Below are 6,500 nucleotides of genomic sequence, written 5' to 3'. Positions count from 1 at the left end.
CTAGTGGAGATAATAGTAATTAGTCTAAACAGCTGCAGGTTTCTTTCTGGTGGCAGACAAACTTTGAAATGTTTGCTTAATTTACGTGGCTTTGCAATGGAAAAGCTTGTCTAAGTCTTTGAAATCTTAATTTAAAGCAAAAATAGAATTAGATTACATATTCAAATTAGTTTGTTTTCATTCATTCTTAATCACAGATACAGATGTAAAATATTATTTTCTTGTTTAGAATATGTACATTGTACATGCATCAGTCTATGTATGTATGTGTGTGTGTGTGTGCGTATATATATATATATATACTTTTACTTGATTCAGTCATTTGACTGTGGCCATGCTGGAGCACCGCCTTTAGTCGACCAAATCGACCCCAAGACTTATTCTTTGTAAGCCTAGTACTTATTCTATCGGTCTCTTATGCCGAACCGCTAAGTTACAGGGATGTAAACACACCACCATCGGTTATCAAGCGATGTTGGGGGGGGGGAACAAACACAGACACACAAACATATATACACGCACATACATATATGTATACATATATACGACGGGCTAGACAGAAGTTAGACAGAATAGAAATATCAGGAATTTCTATTCTATTTAAGTTGGACTTCTTTATTTGTATACATATGTACATTTTTTGTATTAAATATATTTGGTACTTTTTTTTTAATATCGACTTACTTCACATGCTTGTCCTTATATTTATCCCTCTACCTGCTCAAGTTCAAATCTCTTGAACACTACGAAGTGTATTTTATACAGAGAATACCTGTCTCTGATCTTTCTTTCTTTCTTGGTACTAACTGAAGTACTACAAAGCTAAAGCACTGTCTAGAATGCTTTAGGCGATCAAACTGACCCACAACTTATTCTTGGGTCATTTTTTTGATGAAGTGAAATGATATTGATCGGTCCGGGAACTCAAGGTTTTCTGCAATGGGTTTGAACCAAAAATCATGTGACTTCAAAGCAAAAGTCTTATTCACACAGGCTGTTCCTGCTCATATATATATATATACGTACATATATATATATATGTATGTATGTATATGTATATATATATGTATGTATATATATATATATATATATATATATATACAGAGAGACACACACACATTTATATATATACATGTGTGTGTGTGTATGTATGTATATAAATATATATATATTATATATATATATATATATATATATTATATATATATATAATATATATTATATATATATATATAATATATATATATATATATATATATATTTAACAATTAAGGATAAAATCTTAATAAGGAATCTTAACAAGAAATTATCAGGTAGTTAGCCTGAAAAACCTCATAAGAGAAAAAATTCGAAAATAATTTTTTCACTTGAAAATATTCATTTATATTGTATAGAGGGCATTATTACACATAAATGCCACACGCTAAGAGGGACATAAGTCATTACTACCAAAATTTAACTAATCATACCTAATGCAGCTCCCGAAGCAAGACATTTAAAAAACTGAATTCAGTTTTTAAATGTCTTGCTTCGGGAGCTGCATTAGGTATGATTAGTTAAATTTTGGTAGTAATGACTTATGTCCCTCTTAGCGTGTGGCATTTATGTGTAATAATGCCCTCTATACAATATAATATATATATATATATATATATATATATATATATATATATATATACATACTCACAAACACGCACATACACACACAACCACATTCACATATATATATATATGTGTGTGTGTGTGTAACTGTATATTTTTTATATTCTTGTTTTCTCGTCTAGACTTCAAATACTGGATAAAACCAGCCAGCTTTCATTACAATGCTGCTCTTTCATAATTATCAAAGCTGGAATGGAAAAATAAATAACTTATGCAGATTATGGAAATACTGATATCTTTTTAATGTACAAAAAGAAAAAGAACCCTATTTTTCACAGTTTGAGAAAGATTACAAAAATACGCTGAAGACAGCTTCCTGCTCCTCCTCATCATCCTCCTCCTTCTTCTTTGAGTTAATGTTACGAAAAACTGGTTAAAGAATAATGGCGCATTTTAGAAAAATAGATATTCTATAATGAAACTTTGTTTTGAATTCATTGTTTGTAATTAAAAGCAACATGCAACAATGATTTCAAATTTTGGCACAAGACCAGCAATTTTGGGGGACAGAGATAAGTCGACTACGTCGACCCCAATGTTGAACGGGTGCTCATTTTATCGATCCCGAAAGGATGAAAGTCAAAATCGGCCCTGGTGGAAAGTGAACTGGGAACGTGAAGACGAACGAAATACCGCAAAGCATTTTGACCGACATGTTATAGTAACATGTAATAATAAACTTTTACGTCTATTACTTTATGTAATTTTTAACACTTTGAACAACAGTTCAGCTATTTTTCTTTCTTTCTGAAATTACTCTATTTTACTTGTTTCAGTCATTTGACTGCGGCCATGCTGGAGCACCGCCTTTAGTCGAGCAAGTCGACCCCAGGACTTATTCTTTGTTAGCCTAGTACTTATTTTATCGTTCTCTTTTGCCGAAACGCTAAGTTACGGGGACGTAAACACACCAGCATCGGTTGTCAAGAGATTTTGCGGGGACAAACACAGACACACAAACACACACATGTGTACATATACATATATACGACGGGCTTCTTTCAGTTTCCGTCTACCAAATCCACTCAAAAGACTTTGGTCGGCCCGAGGCTATAGTAGAAACGCTTGCCCAAGGTGCCACGCAGTAGGCCTGAACCCGGAACCATGTGGTTGGTAAGCAAGCTACTTACCACACAGCCACTTCTGTGCCTTGAAATATGGAACGCTTCACAAATTTGCGCGTCATCCTTGTGCTGGGGCCATGCTAATCTTCTCTGTATCCTTCCAGTTTTAGAATCTGTACCGCCGTAGCTAGTACATATTCTATCTGATGCATTTAAAATCAGATACGGTGAAAATGTTGAGATATAGCATTTCTTTGAAGCTAAATAAATTCGGGTTGGAAAAGAAGTTTCAATTTTTGTGACTTTCTCATGAAAAAGGACTTTTAACTCGTCTTCTCACATTGATTGATTTACGTTAAACCTGTGATATTTGAAGGATGTCGTTATGAAAGTGCAACCGAGTGTAGTTGTTTTCATCCGTAAAACAAATATTTCTTGTATGACTAGGGAACCGTTTTAGAATACCGAATCCTAATACATTATTTGAGAATGCGTTATGAATACGCACCCTGAAATACTTGAAAATATAAATATAAATTCGTGCCATGAAATACTTGAAAACAAAGTCGATTAGAAAATAGGAAATCTTATACGTATGCTTTAAATTCTATGATTACAGTTTTTTTTTTTCTTTCTCTAATGGTTTAAACAAAGGAAGTGCAGCTGTGCCTATGACCCTGCTCAAAGGCTTCTGTCAAGTCGGAAAGGAAAGGCTGAAGTCTCTAATAAGACTTCAGGTCTGGCCCAAACGCTTTAAACAGAGTAGACTTTACTAAACGCATCCAAGGACACCCAGTGCTCAGTTCAGCATAGTTTCGTATTATCTCCCTTTGATCACAGTTCATCTGTTTACCTCACTAAGCGTTCACTTTCTTAAGGAAGAAACAGATCTCTGCCATTGAATTTTGCCTTTTGTTTATAACCATTGGTCATAATCATGATTATAGTTTTAGCTGCAAATTATTTTAAAGCTAACATTTTATTATGTAAATCGATTATAACTATATTAGAACTGATTAAATAACTAAATGAAGTCAAAGAACTGTATATCAGTTACCAATCGTTTGCAAGAAACAGCACAAAACTGAGACTGTTGAAATTCATGAATATCTCGGTAACAATTTTATTTCAGGAAATTCAAATATTTAGAGTATTTTTACTATTTTTTTCGACAGCGGAAGAAGGAAATCCACTAGTCACTGTAACCCATTTTATATTCATTTAAAAGATTCCTGATCAAACGCACTAAGTATTATTATAAATATATATATTATTATTGGAATGTCTCGGTTACATTTTTATTTCTGGAAATTCAAATATTTAGAGTCTTTTAACATTATGAAATCATTATATATACTTGGGTTATCTTCAGTTTGAATATCATTTTTATTTATCAGATAGCAGCAACTTCAATACTATTAATGTCTTCATTCGTTTACAACATTTGAATGGTATTTCACAATCTTCAAATTTTACTCTATTGAGTCTATTTACTTTTTTTTCTTTGTATAGCTCACTAGTCACTATAATCCATTTTATATTCATTAAAAGATTCCTGATCCAAAGCACTAAGTATTATTATAAATATAAATATTATTTTTGGAATGTTTCGGTTACAATTTTATTTCTGGAAATTCAAGTAGTCTTTTTACGACATTATGAAATCATTATACATATTATTTTTGGAATGTTTCGGTTACAATTTTATTTCTGGAAATTCAAGTAGTCTTTTTACGACATTATGAAATCATTATACATATTATTTTTGGAATGTTTCGGTTACATTTTTATTTCTGGAAATTCAAGTAGTCTTTTTACGACATTATGAAATCATTATACATATTATTTTTGGAATGTTTCGGTTACAATTTTATTTCTGGAAATTCAAGTAGTCTTTTTACGACATTATGAAATCATTATACATATTATTTTTGGAATGTTTCGGTTACAATTTTATTTCTGGAAATTCAAGTAGTCTTTTTACGACATTATGAAATCATTATACATATTATTTTTGGAATGTTTCGGTTACAATTTTATTTCTGGAAATTCAAGTAGTCTTTTTACGACATTATGAAATCATTATACATATTATTTTTGGAATGTTTCGGTTACAATTTTATTTCTGGAAATTCAAGTAGTCTTTTTACGACATTATGAAATCATTATACATATTATTTTTGGAATGTTTCGGTTACAATTTTATTTCTGGAAATTCAAGTAGTCTTTTTACGACATTATGAAATCATTATACATATTATTTTTGGAATGTTTCGGTTACAATTTTATTTCTGGAAATTCAAGTAGTCTTTTTACGACATTATGAAATCATTATACATATTATTTTTGGAATGTTTCGGTTACAATTTTATTCTGGAAATTCAAGTAGTCTTTTTACGACATTATGAAATCATTATACATATTATTTTTGGAATGTTTCGGTTACAATTTTATTTCTGGAAATTCAAGTAGTCTTTTTACGACATTATGAAATCATTATACATATTATTTTTGGAATGTTTCGGTTACAATTTTATTTCTGGAAATTCAAGTAGTCTTTTTACGACATTATGAAATCATTATACATATTATTTTTGAATGTTTCGGTTACAATTTTATTTCTGGAAATTCAAGTAGTCTTTTTACGACATTATGAAATCATTATACATATTATTTTTGGAATGTTTCGGTTACAATTTTATTTCTGGAAATTCAAGTAGTCTTTTTACGACATTATGAAATCATTATACATATTATTTTTGGAATGTTTCGGTTACAATTTTATTTCTGGAAATTCAAGTAGTCTTTTTACGACATTATGAAATCATTATACATACTTGGGTTATCTTCAATTTGAATATCATTTTTATCAATCAGATAGCAGCATCTTCAATACTATTAATATATACATTCGTTTACTTCCATATTTTCAACACCATTTGAATGGTATTTCACAATTTCCAAATCTTACTCTATTGAGTCTATTCACTATTTTTTTCGTTGTATAGCCCACTAGTCAGTGTAACCCATTTTATATTCATTTAAAAGATTCCTGATCAAAAGCACTGAGTATTATTATAAATATAAATATTATTCAGAGAAAGTCTCAATTTGTTTTGGAATATATTGCCAAGATAAGGCGATGAGCTGGCAGAATCGTTAGCTCGCCGGGAAGTTAAGCGAAGTTTCACTACAACTAACAAAGCAAAGATTGTAGTCACTTCGGTATTAGTTTCACCTTGATAACTTGAGATATACGCCCTACATTAAGTCCATAAGATTAGATGTTTTTAAAATTACATATCTACTTCGGGTCAGTATACAGAATTCAAGCCATTTTTATTCAAATTCATTAACTTTCATGGAATGTATAAACGATTAAAACAGATCGCCTTCTATAAACAAATCTTCTTTGATAATACGATAAAAATTTAAGCACATGGCCAGCAATTTTGGGATGAGGGAGTTACATCAACCCAGTACTTGACTGGTGTTGTATTTTTTTAATTCCGGAAGGAAGAAAGGAAAAATTGTCCTCGGTGGTATTTGAAAGTAAGAATCGGAAGAAACAATTCTGTCAATTCATTATCTTTCAAGAAACAATTCTTATTTCTTTACTTCCCACAAGGGGCTAAACACAGAAGGGACAAACAAGGACAGACAAACGGATTAAATCGATTACATCGACCCCAGTGCGTAACTGGTACTTTTTTAATCGACCCCGAAATGATGGAAGGCAAAGTCGACCATGGCGAAATTTGAACTCAGAACGTA

The 6,500-nt window shown here is 31.0% G+C and overlaps 1 non-coding gene across 1 annotated transcript; it reads right to left on the bottom strand.

The window, feature by feature from the left end:
- Positions 1-2,813: 2,813 nt before the first annotated feature.
- On the bottom strand, positions 2,814-2,920 carry LOC115214588. The gene has a single exon (XR_003881925.1). It is a non-coding gene; the product is annotated as a U6 spliceosomal RNA (small nuclear RNA).
- Between the last annotated feature and the right edge of the window lie 3,580 nt (positions 2,921-6,500).

Source organism: Octopus sinensis, linkage group LG7, assembly GCF_006345805.1.
Source record: "Octopus sinensis linkage group LG7, ASM634580v1, whole genome shotgun sequence".
Lineage (NCBI taxonomy): Eukaryota > Metazoa > Mollusca > Cephalopoda > Octopoda > Octopodidae > Octopus > Octopus sinensis.
The sequence above is the reverse complement of the archived record's forward strand: the minus strand, read 5'-3'. Positions and strand labels throughout refer to the sequence as shown.